Raw genomic sequence first — 16737 nt, 5'->3', positions numbered from 1 at the left:
CTTTTATCCCTCATATTAAATTATTGAAAAATAAATGTTTTAAAGCTATGAACGTTTTAAAGGTTTTATCCAAAACCAAATGGGAAGCAGACAGTTCAACTCTTATGAATCTGTACAGAACCTTGATTCGCTCAAAGCTGGACTATGGAAGCATCATTTATGGATCAGCCAGGAGATTATATGACTTCTAGATACTGTTCACCACCAAAGTATTTGACTGGCCTTAGGAGCATACAGAACATCACCAATTCAAAGTTTATATGTGGAAGCCAATGAACCTTCCTTGGAAATCAGACGCCTAAAGCTGACCCTACAGTATGCAATCAAACTGAAAACAAATAAAGAAAATCCAGCCTATCCAGTAGTTTTCTCAACTCAACATTCAATACTATATGAAAGAAAACCAAGTCACATTCGTCCATTTGGCCTATGTGTAAAAACCCATCTGGAGAATCTGAAAGTGGATCTAAACATTCTAGAGCAGACACATTTTTGTGAAATCCCCCCATGGGATCTAAAAGGCCAAAATCCATCTGGATTTATATGACAAACCAAAAATCAAAAACTCATCTGAATGATTTTTACTAACAATTCCTGGATATAAGAGCAGTGTTCCCACAACATATCCCAATATATACAGATGGATCCAAATCTGGAAATCAAGTGGCAGCAGCCTTTGCAACAAGTCAACTGTGTCAAGGCATCCGCATCCCCGACCAAAGTTCAGTTTTTACTGCAGAGGCAAATGCTTTATTACTTGCACTGAAGTTCATTGAGACTGTTCCACAGAAATCCTTTTTAATGATAACTGATTCTAAATCATGTCTGGAAGCATTGGAGTCCATAAGAACTGATCACCCAACAATCTTGAAGATTTTAAACAAAGTGCCTTCTCTGGAATCAAAGAATTTTTATATTATTTTCTGCTGGGTACCTGGCCACTCAGGAATCTCTGGAAATGAACAAGCAGATAGAGCTGCCAAAGAAGCATTATCCTCTGAACCAGTAAAATGCTCTATTCCATTCACAGACCTAAAACCAACATTAAACGTATACACTAAAACAAATGGCAGTCAGAATGGGATCAGTGTTTAACCAACAAATTGCGGTATATAAATCCTGTTTTTGGGACAAGACACGTATTCCCTCTTAATAATCGTTGGGATCAAGTCGCTTACACTCGATGCCGGATAGGACATGCAAGGCTCACACACCAATTTTTACTATCTGGAGAAAATTCACCAAAGTGCCCATCCTGTCAGAGCCCACTATCCATTAAACATGTCTTACTGGACTGTAACGCTTCTACACACTTGAGGAAGCTGTATTATTCTGTTGACACTTTTGAAAAGGTTTTTAACCAAGTAAATCCAAATTTAGTTTTAAGGTTTTTAGAAAAAATGAATCTTAAACACCTTTTTTAGTTTTACTCTTGAATAACTAATCTGGCTCTCGCCATGAATATAGCCATAGAAGCTGGCATGGCGTTAAAAAGGAAAGTAAGTATTATCCAGTAGACTAGTTAAAGTTTTTCTCAATAGGCTATACATTTATATTGAAATAATGTGTAGTTAGAGGTTTGTTTTTCTTTACATATAAAAGAGTACCCCCAATTAGTATCACACAGTGAAGAATAGATATTAGTGGTGCACCGATCAGGAAATTTGAGGCCGATCTCTGATTTTCTTAACACTAAGATCAGCCTATACCGATTATTTTTTATTTCTTTTCTTTTTTTTTCTTTTTTTCTTTTTTTTTTAAGTGCCCATTGCCACACTTTTGCAAGTTATATGCTCAGTTATATGTTTATGCCCCACACAGTAAAATTATGGTAACACTTTACAAAAAGGTTCCATTTGTTAACATTTTAACAACATCAGTTAACATGAACTAATGAACTTAATGTTAGTTACAACATATTGTATACTAATACATTTTTTAAATCAAAAGTTGTATTAGTTAACATTAATGCACTATGAACTAACATGAACTAACAATGAACAATTGTATTTTTATTAACTAACATTGATTAATAAATGCAGTAAAAATATATATATTGTTCTTTTGTTTTTTCATGATACCTAATGCATTAACTAATGTTAAAGAAATGAAACCTTTTTATAAAGTATTACCAAAATTACATTAAAATTATATTAATTGTGAATTGCTAACATTTATTTATATTGAAAACAGTTATGAAAAATTCTGTTGTCAATATCAAAAGGTCATTGTGACATACTGGCAACCAGTAAAAACCACGAGAGCATCACACACAGCAGAGATATGTTCAGAAATAAGAAAAATATATCCATTACAAGCTCAAACTGCTCCAGTGAGAAATCATTAATATATATGATTTGTTTACTGTCTTTGGCGTCTTGTAATGCACATCACGAATTATTAAGCAAATGCGTGAAGATGCGGTGCCGTTATTGAAGGTTAAACAGTATATCTGTTATTAGTGGTACTGTGACCAACATTAATCTGATTTAAATTGGGATTCTCACAGAAGTGCGCTGAGATGAGTGACTGAGATATTGAGAGCACCTGCAGAGCCGCATGTTTGATGGACACTGAAAGCGCTCATGTTAAAGAATGTCAAGCTAAAAGCGTTCATGATGGCTCAAACAGTCTCTATCGCTCCACACATTGTCTGATTGTCATGACTCACGTTACATAACGTGTACTCAGATTTGTGTTCACATGTTTATTTGTTGTTTAATTTATACCCACTAGCAGCCTCTTTATCCTCTTCCTGCTCACTGTGCAGCAAGTCAGAATTACTACCATAATGTCTCTAGAAAATGGGCAGCTTAATATTGGGTGATTCACTCACGGCTATTTTTAGCCTTCACGCAGTGCGCAATATTTGAGCGCTACTCACGAACAACATCTCGGATGTAGATGCTCAATAGTTCAGTTCACTTATAATATGCATTTAGAACGGTACCGGAGGTGCATTTTACCAGAATTTGAATAAGAATCGAATTAAACTACTGTGATTTTGCCTACAAACAGACACTTACAGGACTTCTTGGAGAGTTTAGAATGTCAAAATAAAAGCGTGAGGGTTTAGGAAGTGCACGATTTAAATATATTACTGTTGTATTTAAAATTAAAAGTCAATAATAATAATAATATTAATAACAATGTATTATTATTATTATTATTATTATTGTCATAATTAGTATTTGTTTACAATTTATAACAATATTTAAGTTGAATGGGTTCTAACTGTGTGAATGAAAAGTGGACTGATGTCTTATAACTAAATTTAACAAAATAGAGATCTAAATCCTTTAAAGTCCAGGTGCAAGTTGAAACATAAAAAAAAAAAAAGGCAAAAAGAAAACACTGGCTTCTTTTCTACTGAAGACTTGAAGACTGGAATTACTGTTAATTTTGCTGCTAAATTATCCAATATACTAGATAACAAAAAAGTGTTTCTTAATAAGCTATACATTTATATTGAAATAATGTGTAGTTAGAGGTTTGTGTTTCTTTACATATTAAAGAGTACTCCCAGCTAGTTCCACACAATAATGTAAAGATTTTCTAAACTGATTATGCAAAAAAACAACACTGGTATCGGCTTGGGATCGGTATCTGCCGATACTGAGATTTCCGATATCAGAATCGGATCGGACGAGAAAAAGTGGTATCGGTGCATCCCTACTTAATATTCATACACATGTAATTCTTACACATTTTTAAAAACAAAATGGCATATGGTGTGAATTACATCATGTCTGAAAGTTTAAATTTGTGAATGCTTAGAATTGCCAACAACTCACCCTCTAAAGGCAACTCTGTTTTGCTTCAAGGGCTGAGCAAGCAATCATTCATTAGAGGAGCAGTATATGTGTAATTCCTTGCATGCTGCAAAAAAGATCATCCCTAAATCTAGGCACGATCGCCGTTCACGGATTTAAGATGAAGATCGGCAAATTTCGATCGGTGGCCGATGGATCGGTGCACCCCTAATAGATATTCTAAACTGATTATGAAAAAAACAACACTGGTATCAAATTGGGATCGGTACCGTCCGATACTAAGATTTCAGGATTCGGAATCGGATCGGAAGAGAAAAAGTGGTATCGGTGCATCCCTAGTTTGGGTTGGCTGCTAGGTGGTTGCTTATTTGCCAAAGTCAGGTTCACAGATATGGCTTTAATCTAAGTATAAGATAATTTTTTTACGCCTGATTTATTGTCCATGACTATACACCGTGAACTCGGTTTCTCTCAACATCTAGTGTAGGAATTTTGAAAGGGTAGTATCATCACAATGCAATAATGTTTTTTTTTTTTTTTAACAACACAAAAACATTGTGTTTTTTAGCTATCAGGAGTGATGTTTCAAATGCATGTGATGTGTTGCCACTAGCTTTAGCCCACATAAGTCCAACACTTATATCTCAAATAACGTACATATTCACACAGCATGGGGTGATGTTAAAGCATTCAACTCGCTTTTGCTGTCTGCACAAAAGTTTCGCTAGTAGCCACATTAACCGTTAATTATAATTGTTTTGTCAGGCCAGCATTACGGCCAGGTAATCGTGCCCACTACGTAGGACAGGCCGCAACCGTTGAGTGTATGAAGTGTTCAATGTTCCACACTGCTCTATTTCAGTTGAAGAAGTACATCATCCTGGTACTCAAAGTACTCCTGTTGCACTTTTCAGTGTGAACACACAACTCGCACTACTTACCTGACAAAATGGCGTAGAATAGTGCAAAAGTATGCGATTTGGGACATGGCTTAATTCTCATTGCTTAACAATGTAATGGCATAACTCCCCTGAATTAGCCGTACGATTTGAGGCATCGTAGGTGTCTTTAGTACACGACAAGTTTTGCACTGAATTGAATAATTAGGGTTAGGGGTTTAAACAAAACTATTTAGGTGCTTGTGTGCTCTATTGTATGTGGCTTCCCATACTATAAGGGGACCCATTATTTTTCTTACCATTCTAAGATTTTAACTTTTAAACAGAGTTTACAATAGTTTTTGCAGTCTACTGTATAATGGACAGATTTTTATTATCAGAATTTCATTCATGATTTAATTAGCATAATCTAAACTTTATAGAGATTAATTTGGGAAGGAGGTGCATGTTGCCCTAAATGCACTATTATGTGTGTTTGTTTGCAAGGCTGTGACCCATTTCTTCATCCATATGCTAAAATTAGTTTGCTGTGTGTAAACCACTATCCTTTGCTGCCTGGAGATTTAGGTGGTAAATCACTTCAGTCTTCTTAGCTCTAATCCTCCCCACATCTGTGCCCCTTTTCTCTTCCTATTTACTGCTCTAATTCCAGTATGGCAGTTGGCCTCATCTATCCAACTCAGGAAACATTTTGTTTGTCCATCCCTTTTCTCCCTGTGGCCTAATCCACTGCAGGTTGTTCTGCAGGGCTTTCGGAAAGCTGGTGTTGTCTTTTTCTGATGCATTTGAGTCGCACATGGTTTGTGACCTTCTCTGGATGGTTAAGAGGTGTGTGTGTGTTGAGTGGGGGGGAGGTTCAGCGCTGTAATCTGCTAAGTGTCTCCCACTGCAGAAACAGCAGCACTGATTCAGCTTAGCCTGAGCAGACCAACCAAATCTGCAGTAATCCCAAGCACAGAGCCACAGTCTGACAGTCCTACCATCTGGAGCAGTGCCACCTCGTGCCACATGCACGCATACAGCCCATCCCTACCGAAAAGACCAGCGTAGACCAGCATGAACTTCCATACTGGTCCAGGCTGGTACTAGTCTAGTTGGTGGACCAGCATAGCCATGTCTGGTGAAGCTGGTTGACCAAGGAACGTCTTGCTTTCTAGTTATGATAGTTTACCAAAAAAATAAAAATTCTATCATTATTTACTCACCCTTTTGTCCAAACCCATATGAATTTCTTCTGTGAAATATAAAAGGAAATGTTAGGCAGAAGAATGACACCTTCAGTCATCATTTACTTTTGTTTTTTTGTTTTGTTTATTGTATGAAGAAAAAAAGATGACACTTGCACACCAGCATCTCAAACACAACATATGCTTGTCTTTTCAGCCAGAATCTGCTGACTTCTGCATTGATTTAGGGGGAAATGTCCTTATATATTAGAAAAATGTAATTCCAGTGTTTTTCTTACCTCCGTTTCTCTAGCAAAGCACGCCACCAATGGAAACCCCACAGTGGAGCCATTTCCTGATGGCATGGAGATGGTCATGTTTGGTGAGTTTCAGGGTTTAGAGCCAATCATGTTCCAGAGATTTCATTAAGCTCAGGATCAAAAATCTGAATTTAACATGTTATCAGTGTCCAAACACTATATGTGAAAACACATTCTATAGTTCAATGTAATTTTCATCTCAGTTTTCTTTGTCTTTTGAGTTTCTGATGAGTTGAGAACATTTTTGGAGTGGCTCAAAAGCCCTGCTGTAAAGATCAGCACAGCTTGTCACCAGCATATGTTGTGCATTGGATACTAGTGCCCAGTATTGGATGCTGGTGTCCTCACCAGACTTCTTAACTATCTTAACCAGCGAGACTTTCTTGGTGAATAAGCTTCAAGTTCAGAAAAAAGAGCATGCTGGTTTAACAGCTTTCATTGTTGAACAGCATGGCTATGCTTGTCCTTCAGCTAAACCAGCACATAACTAGCATAAACCAGCCGGAATCAGTATGTAAATCAATTCTGGTCTTAGCTGATCTTTTCAGCAGGGGGGATTTTGAAGGGGCCCCCGAAGTGTCACGACTTCCTGAATTCGTTTTTTATAATTTGCAGATACAGTATACCCATCAACAAAAACATAATAGATTTTAAACAACTACAGCGGTAGTTAGAAAGGGCTTTATAATGGAATCAACAAAATAAATTACAATTTCTCTTTGGGTTGAGTGATTTTTCCACAGAGGATTCACTTCTCTCTTTTTTTTTTTTAGTTTTTACAATTTTTCTTATTATTTGATGCCACTGTCCCGTTTACTTTCAGGTATGGGCTGTTTTTGGGGAGCAGAGAGGCGTTTCTGGAAGATTCCTGGAGTTTTCTCCACACAGGTGGGCTACGCTGGGGGATTCACACCTAACCCCACCTACCACGAGGTGTGTTCAGGTGAATACACAGAACCAATCATACGCATGGATGCTGGTAGACTGTACACTGTGTATAAGCAGCTGTGTTTAGGCAGATCTCGATAAAGCATAGACCTCACAGAAGAGCCATATTGTATTTATGACGTGAATGAAAACGAGGCTTTGAGGGATAGACTTCAATAGCATCCACTGTATAAAGCTCCTAGGTCGCATCTAATTTTCCAGTAGTCATATTTTAAGCAACAGTACAACTCATTAAAGAGGCTGTACGTGCATTCCTCACTGCCTCGTCATTCCCGTCAAAAATGAAAGATGATGCTTCATTAAATGTTGATAAACATAGACATATGCCTACGTGCATACACTCAAATACACTTTTTCAACTGCTTCACTGTTCCCAGATTGGTGTTTTGCTGCAGCTTTTTCCAAAACATTCTCTTCATCTGCAGTGAACTACCCAGAATGCTCTGCTCTCTCCCAGATCTGCAGCCCCTCCCCCTTCCTTTGCGTGACCTACTTGTAGCTAGACAGTTCAGAAGAGATGAGATGGAGTGATGCAGCTGTGATGTTGCAGTTTCTGAACTGGTCCCAGTGAAAAGATTCTGAGGACTGGCCCACACACACACACACACAGTGGTACTTATTATGGGGTGGTCACACTACACTTCACGCTCCATTTACTCCCATTCAAAGGCATCTGAACGCGTACAACGCTGCTTACCAAAGTTCAAGCTTGGTTAACTCTGAACCATGTATTTGTATGACGAGAGGACGTGTGACCAATAGATGATCGAAACGTCACACCCTAACATCTTGGCTCAATGCAAAGAATACATATTTTAAAGCTACATGTTTTTTTTCTTTTTTTGCAGGAAAGTGAGTAGACAATTTATTTTAACATTTTTTTATATAATATTATTTGTTATTTGTGATGTATAGTTTACTTACACCAGAAGCATCATATCTTGGTTTGTTGCATTGTCCGAAAAACATTTCTGTGCTCAAAGACTAGTGTGACCGCCCCTTTAGTGTGGAGTGTGGAGGTGACCACACCTGGAGAATTGTGTTGGTTGTCTGAGTTAAAATGTAGACTTTATTATTTAGAAGAGTGGCACAATGCAGAAACGCGTACAATTTTAATTAAATATCTAAAGAGGTTTTCAGTAATATAGGTAACTGTGGAATCATTGTTTTTGTTTTTACAAACTGAGGCATGAGTCAAAATTAGTTCTGTGGTGATAGACAGCATGTCACAGATGCTGTCGGTATAGCATAACTTGTTTTAAATCTTTTTTCATTAAAAAAAGTTTTACTCCTAAAGAAAGGAATTGTAATTTTGAAACATATTTATAAAATCATGATGACACATGAGATGAGGAATTCAGTCATTTCAGTGACCTTATATAAAGTTTTATTCACATGAAGAGGGTCCCCTCATGGGGGCTGCCATTTTAAGATCACATGACCAGCCGAATACTACTCCATTAATCTCAGTAACCACGTTATTAAACACTTTAACTCATGGATTAAGTTAATCATGGCTGATTGTGAATAGTGAATTTCTACAATGGCATCAGTTACTGAAAGCAATTTTGTTTGAATGATGTTGCATCCAGGTCTCCAGGTGTCAGTTCAAGTCCAAGACAACATGCACTCAGTAACTTTTTGTGTCATTTTGGTCTTAGAGTGACACCTAGTGGTGTGGATGCAGCACCATTCAAAATCAGTAGTTTTCAATTACAGATGCGATTGTAGAAATTCACTATTCACAATCAGCCATGATTCATTTAATTCACACGTGAAAGTGTCCAATAACAAGACGGTTCCTGAGATTAAGCGAGTAGTATTCAGCTGGTCATGTGATCTTAAAATGGCAGCCCCCATGAGGTGACCCTCTTCATGTAGAATATAACAGCTTTTATAAGGTCACTGATATGACTAGAGTCCTCATCTCATGTGAGTGGTCATGGTTTTATACCTATATTTAAAAATTCAAATTATGCTTTTTAATGGAGAAAAAATGACTGAGTGCACCTTTAAGAGTGTAATTCTTTGTTAAAATACTTTCTCTTATTCCAATTTTATATGCAGAGGAAGCTGTAAATAAGACATCCGTATGTTGATTTCCCTAAAAAGTCTAAACACTGTGGTTCTGTGGCTCTATCAGAACATTATTAGTTGGAGCATCCCAACTGGTGTGATTTTGAGGCCGGACTATCTGTTTGCCTGACCAGTAGAAGACAGGGGAATTCTGCAAAAATATTTGCAGTTTTGCACAGAAATGCCTTGCTTCATCTTTAGAGGCTAATAAGAACACTGAACTTATGCAATTTTAGTACTATCAGTATGGGTATCAAAGGCTTTTATCAAGGTACAGTCTGAAAAACAAGCTCTTATCACCATCATCATCATTACAGAAACAAAACACAGACATTTATGTATGTTTCCTTTTGCATATGTTTTGCGTAGGGCTAGGCAAAATAGGTAAAAAAATTTTTTGCAGTATATTATTTTTATATCATATTATGCTTTAGCCTTTTAATAGTATTCAAAATGTATCTCAATATTTATGTATTTGCTCTGAAATGGCCACCAAACAGTCATGAAGCTACGTAGATTTAAAATATTTAAAGTTAGTATTAAAATCCAGTAATAACAAGCAAAAGGAACACATCGAAGAATGATATTTGAATATGTTTGTTTATATTAAATGTTTATTGCTTAGTTTTATATTGCCAGCAAAACCATCACAAATATATTTTAAATATTCAATATATCGCCTAGCTCTGACTGAGACTGATGTAAGTTCTTTGTCCATCATTCTCTCCAGGATTAACTGGACACACAGAGGTAGTGCGAGTGGTGTTCTCTCCTAAAGACGTCAACTTAGAGAAACTTCTGCAAGTCTTTTGGGAAAGCCATGACCCCACTCAAGGTAGCCCAACACACCTATCCCCCAACTCTACACCCACACTTACACAGATGTCCATGGAAAGACCCCATGGGTGCAAGATGCAGTGGTCCAAAAGCAAACAGCCTCGTGAGGTTAAAATGTGTTTGTTACTGTGTGTTTGACTGCATCTGTGTGTTCAGACCGGCCTGTGTTTGTGTGCTGGAGGGGCAGGATGATCTCACGGGAATAGGAACAACCTCAGACAGTCTATGTTAATGTGTCTGAGACCAATTCAACTGTGAAAGGAAAAGAGATACTGCATGTATGTGCGCATATGTGCAAGCGTTACCTATTCCTTCAATCTACTAGAAACAGACTCGATATTAAACACTGTGATATTTGGAGTCTGTGTTGTCCTTTAGGTCCTCATTTGAGAGTAAACCAGCCTTGCTGTTTGCCTGTGATACAGCACTAAAGATGGGACTGAAAAAAAAATATATAATTACATAAAAATTAATTCATTCCATAAAAATTAATTGCTTATGCAGAATGAATAAGTGTGTCTGTCTGTCTGTCTATCTATCTATCTGTCCATCCATCCATCCATCCATCCGTCTCTCTCTCTCTCTCTCTCTCTCTCTCTCTCTCTCTCTCTCTCTCTCTCTCTCTCTCTCTCTCTCTATATATATATATATATATATATATATATATATATATATATATATATATATATATATATATATATATATATATATATATCTTGCTCTCTGATGTAACAGTGTGGCTGTATGAAGTTGCTATTTGGCTCTCTGTGCTCAGTCACCCTGAAACAGAGAGAGAAAAGAGGAAGAGACACTCCTCTGAAACATTCATAAAGCCTGACCCTGAGGACCTGCAGAGCACACACACACATACATTCAGCTCTCCTTCATCAGTTGGACTACAGTCTTTTCCTGAATAGTTGGTGTGACGTCTGTGGTTCACTCAGTCCAATACGGTGTGCATAATTTCACCCCAGAAAGTACACAAATGCCTTCCCTCTTCTGGATCAATAATCAATATATGTATATCTGTCAGTTCAAGACACAGCCCTAAAACCTGCCTCAGATCAGTTTAAGAGCATGGTTTACACTGAACCATTTGTGAGAAAGCAGCTATAACTAGGATTTAGGGGCTGCAGAGTGGTTCTCAACATCTGATTCTTTCAGATGTCAAATCATCAGTTTGAGCTGACATGATTACTGTGTGTGTTCAGTTTTGTGCCGACTCTCGAATTCACATCATGTTCTGAAGGTGTCTTAACTTTAAAAAGTTGTACAGAACACCATCATCCTGTCAGCCAGAACACCCCAGAAAGCAGAGAGCAGAAAATTACTCATAAGAGCCAGGGATAGTTGTCAGAAACGGCTTTCAAATATCATGAAACGTCTACCTTGCTCTATTTTTCTGTACCCACACTAATACTAGGATTGTGAAAAACAACATATTTTTAAAATCTAATAGACATTGGGTTGTCTGAATGACTAGTTGGTCTTTTGGCCTGTATAAATAGGCTGGAGTGATGTCCACCATACCCCAATCAGATGTAATTCTTAGGGGGTGTTCACATTGGACACATTAGGGGCTTTCCACCATCGGGCTGAATGGTTATCATTGCTGAACCATGCCGTTCTGTACTGATTTGAGCTTGTTGCCATGATTACAGTTTCTTTTTTCATTGTAGTGCTGTGAAATTAGGATTAGAATGGACTGACTGAGGAAGTGACCAATCTTGAGTCGCCACTTCACTAAAGCCGTTCCACCAGCACGGTTGAGTATATTTAGTCACGTGCTGAGAAATCTGGGCAAGGAATGGTTTGCAATTGCACATACCGAACCGTGCTAAAGTGGTAATGCTACTGACTAATCGTTTTTTCTTGCGATTAAAAACAGGAAGATGGCGCACAGCAATATGGAACAGAATGCAGAGGACTTGTGATGTGTTTTTAAAAGTTTAACTATTTTAGACTTGACAAGCCATCTTAAAAATGCAATGGTCGGTGCACGAGGCGCTGACAAAACAGTGAGATGCAACGGGCTAAGATGTTTTCAAACAAACGGTTAAAATAAAGTGTTGACTAAGTTCAAGAACACACAGCCCTTCAACAAGAAAACTGACTAATATGTAACTAATAAATAGGCTAAATCAATATAACCTTTTATTGAACAAAACAATCATAGTCCACACAAAAAAGCAGAGGATATGAAGTCCAACAATGTGTTCAAAGTCTGTGGATTTTGTTGATTTTATTGGCTGTAGCAGCTGTAATTTCGAGGACAGGTTTTCAGAGACAGGTTTTAACATGCGGACAACATGCAACTTCTCACACTAAAACCTTCTCAAAATAATTTTGTCTCTTAATTCATTACCCTTTGAGCCAACACAATAAAAATATTAAAGCTAAACAACCTCACTTATCGACTAGTCTGTTATTCTAACCCATTCCTATCAAATACACACCATCTGTACACAGCCATGGGAGAACATGTATAGAACTAGGTATGAGCTCAGCTGTGCTTAAAATCTAGATACAAATGCCCTGAAAATGCTACCCGTGCACTTACGACTTGGTTACGTTTTTAACAAAATTATAAAAAACAAAACTGTCATACTTGTGTCTCGCTTGGCATCTTTCGACCATGTATCAACACCCTGCAGGAGTTTTGGGTAGAGAGGCACGATGAAGAGCGCTGCCCATGTGCGTGACAGAAGCGTCAGGTTGGGTTTTTTGGCGCAGGCCGCTTTGCTGTGATTGGCTGCAGAGAATCAGGAACGTCTCTGTAGGCTGTTCATCCATGCATGCTTAACGCACACTCCATTTGTCCGTACCCAAACGCTCACACTGAATCATCTACCATACCAATCTGTGTGTGTCAGTGAAGTACTATGAAGGATAGGTGTTTTACACTGACTCATTTACATTTATGCATTTGGCTGATGCTTTTATCCAAAGCGAGTTACAGGGCATTCCAGGTTAAAGTTTTATCAGTGCATTCCTTGGGAATTTAACCCATAACATTGGCGTGCCCACTTCATGCTCTTCCAGTCAACACACAGTAATAAAGTTGGATATTTTATCCAAAGAGACTTACAGTGCATTCAAGCAATACATTTTATCAGTATGTGCATTTTGGGAATCAAACCCATGACCTTGGCATTGCTAGCACCATGCTCTATTGAGCTACAGGAACACACTGGTAGATATGTGAAATCATAAATACGTGAGGTATTATGTGTGTGTTAGTGTATATAGGCTGCGTATGTGCACAGTTGTTTCCGTTGTGCACAGAGACCTGTGTATTCAGCTGCTGTCTCACAGTTCAAAGGATTCTGCTTTGAGCAGCATGATTTGGGAATCGTCCAATCACGGCTGGGATAGCAACATCCACAGCCAATCAGACGCTCCCAGCACGCTTGCTCTGTCAGGGTCATGGTATTGCAAAACGTGCAGTGGCTTCCCTATAAGTTACACTAATTTTCTAAATATATGGGCAATATTTCATGCAGTCACTCATGCTACATCTCTGGCTGCGCTGACAAAAAGGGTACAGGAAGCCGGGGATGGGGAGAGAGGCGAGTGGGGAAAATTGGGTTCCTGGATGGATTTGACAAACAGGAAATGACTGAAGCCAGTGTAACAATTCTATTGCCTGTGGCAAACTGAAGTAGTGCAGTCTTAAAGACACACACGATCAGCAGTTTGTTGCTCACGCCCCCCCCCCCCCCCCCCACCCCCCATTCATTCCCAATGGACCCCAGGGCTCTCAGTCTGTCTTCAGGATAACAGCATCTTTTCTTCCCCCTCTTCTTTTCCTTCCACTCTCCTCTCATCCCCCCATCCCTGGTTTCCTCCTTTCCTCTCTCCTTTCTCCTCCATCCCTCGCTCCCACTCACCATCATTCCATCAGCATTTCTGCAGTGACTCGTCCGATTCTGTATTCTTACTCTCCGCTTTTATCTCTTAGTCACTTTCTTCTCTGCCATCCTGCGCTCCCTTGCTCTGCTCAAAATGAAACGAGAGAGGGTGGGCCTCTCCCATCCTTTGTCCTCGTTTTTTTTTTTTTTTTTCGTCTTACCACTTTCATCTTTTATCTTGTCATGCTGTTTTTTTATTTTATTTGCACTATTTATGTAGCTGCTGCATCAGAGAGATGCATTAACGCACACTTTATGGGGGAGAGACAAGATGGCTGACAGGCTTTTTATTTAGCCATAAATTAAGCCATGTTTTAATAGTCTTTATTTTAAACATTAGTAACAAAAACGCTGTTAAGAGTTTGATTCATTTTTGTGAATCAGTTTAAAATGTCTGTTAATCAATTCCAAACTGATTCATCAATATGTTTGCGTCATCTATCAAAAATATTCACAGAAATCTCTGTGTGGCATTTTACATGCTTTCAAATGTTTTACAAAAATATATGTTGGTTAATATTGCTGTTTATTACCATATTTTGTTATATTAGTGCATATAAAAGATAGATATAATTCTTTGTTGTGTTCATTTAGTGAAAAACGGTGTGGAAAAAATGTCTTGATTATTTATTTTAACAATGTTTTTTGTTTTGTTTTTTTACTGTATTTTAATGGTTTCTCCTTAAAAATATTTTTTATACCATTTCAGAGCAAATCTATAGTTATCGAATGTCATCAAAAGACTAAACATATTGAAATATAATTTTTTTTAGCTATATCGCTCATCCCTACTATGAGTGGCATTTTATACTAAACCGTGAAGAGCAAAGCATCGACACACAAGCTAATTATATGCCAAAACCGTTTGCTAAATCTCCATAATCCCTCAGAAAGCCTCAAACACACATGATTTATCATTGAAAACAAAGGTTATTGGGTTCAGTTGTACAATTGTGCACAAGCCACCAAATGGGACTAAAAGAAAAGGCTGTGTTTCTAAATTAAGAACCCCCCTCGTCTTTTTGGGGTTCAGTCAGCAACGGGCACATGCCTCACGGGGTGACCTCGACCCTGGCCCCTCCCCGGCGTGTGGGGCTCATTACATTTTGTCAATCAGCTAGAGGGGGAGGGGCTGTCAGAGGTCATTTATGGAGAGTAGATGAGAAATGGTTGAAGAAATGGTTGTGATTGAACAAGGGGTAAAATTTGCTTTTCTTGTAAAGGGTAATAAAGAAAGGTTCTTCTTGAGGTATTTCGGTTAGATTTAGTTTCATTTTTGTGTTGTTTTTTAGAGCCACATCTCAATTAAGTTTAATTTTATATTTATTTATTTAAATTTTTAGGGTTAACTTAGAAATTAAAATTATGTCATCATTTACTCACCCTCTTGTTGTTCCTAATAACATTCATTCTTTTGTGGAACACAAAAAGATACATTTTAAAGAAAATCCTGGCCATAAAAGTGAAAAGGTACTGGGGCTACAAAGCACCAAAATGATGAAGAAAGCACCATAAAGGATCATAATAATATGATAAAACTAATTCATACAACTATAGGAAGAAAGTCATACAGGTTTGGAACAACATGGGTGTGAGTAAATTATGACAATTTCCATTTTTGGGTGTACTATTCTTTTAAAGGCTTTTTCTGTTGAGAGAGAGAGAGAGAGAGAGAGGTGGGGAATGGGATCTGAACATTCTGCTGGCTGGATTCAAAACTACTTGCATCCTTGTGAGCAAAATTGCTTCTACAGTTCAGTTTTATTTTAATTATTTTGCCAGTAGTTCTTAAATGCCAACAACATATGTTTGTCACTAATTATTTTACATTTATGAACTCCCTGACATTTCCATTAAACTTGATTCATTCATGAATCATAAATTAATTCCTGCATCAATTGGCCCATTGAAATCAGTGTGAAAATTTATGTAAGAATGGTTTTACTAACGATTTACCAGCACACACACATTTGTTCTGCTTGTGTTTGTCTAAATTATAGATATATTTATCAGTGCCTCAAAATATTGTCTTAAAAATCAGTCTAGAAATACTGTTATTATAGACAGTTCTGGGTTTGTTGAAGTAATTATTTATGTTGTGGTCCAGAAAAATGACAAAGAGGAAGCATCATTTGGAAGTGCTGAATTGGTCACCACCTAAAATCAAAATATCAGTCCAATACTGTAGCGGGTATACATTAAAGATAACACACACATACGTATACTGTACATATCATATTCTGTTCACAACAGATTTTAAATGTGTATTTGTTCGAAAAGAGAGTGTAAGAATTTGTGTGTGTTTGCAAGAAAGAGGTTGTGTAGATGTGTGTTACATAAGAGGTGTAAAAATAGACCCAGCTCTGCACCATTCCTCTTAGTTGGCTGCTCTCGCACGCACACTGCTACACCGTACCCGCAGGGTGCGCACAACGCTGCTCTGAATAACCCCTCACACATACACACCCATAATCCTGCATCCTACACACACATAAAGCATCACACACTTAACTGTACTCACACACACACAAAATGTGGACATACTCTTATCAATTTTGTGAACAACCATGCAATAGACAAACACTCTCTTAAAAATTTTTTATATAAAAACCCTTGACGCACGTGAGTTTGTGTGCTTTCCGATACATGAGTTTGAGCTTCCTCGGTGCTTTTGAGTGGTGATTTTCTCCAACGACATTGAGAGGCACTCTGCCCGTGGAAACGAGCAATGGAGTAAGTGACTACAGTGATAAACCCAGCAGACTGAGATCCGTCAACATGACACATGATTGACACGTGGTGTGACA

General features: G+C 37.9%; 1 pseudogene; it reads left to right on the top strand.

The window, feature by feature from the left end:
- Positions 1–16737, top strand: part of LOC127411433 (mitochondrial peptide methionine sulfoxide reductase-like) — a 64434-nt pseudogene that overhangs the window by 23582 nt on the left and 24115 nt on the right.

Source organism: Myxocyprinus asiaticus, chromosome 20 (genome assembly GCF_019703515.2).
Source record: "Myxocyprinus asiaticus isolate MX2 ecotype Aquarium Trade chromosome 20, UBuf_Myxa_2, whole genome shotgun sequence".
NCBI lineage: Eukaryota > Metazoa > Chordata > Actinopteri > Cypriniformes > Catostomidae > Myxocyprinus > Myxocyprinus asiaticus.
Note: the sequence above shows the minus strand (reverse complement) of the source record. Positions and strands in the feature narration are given on the sequence as shown.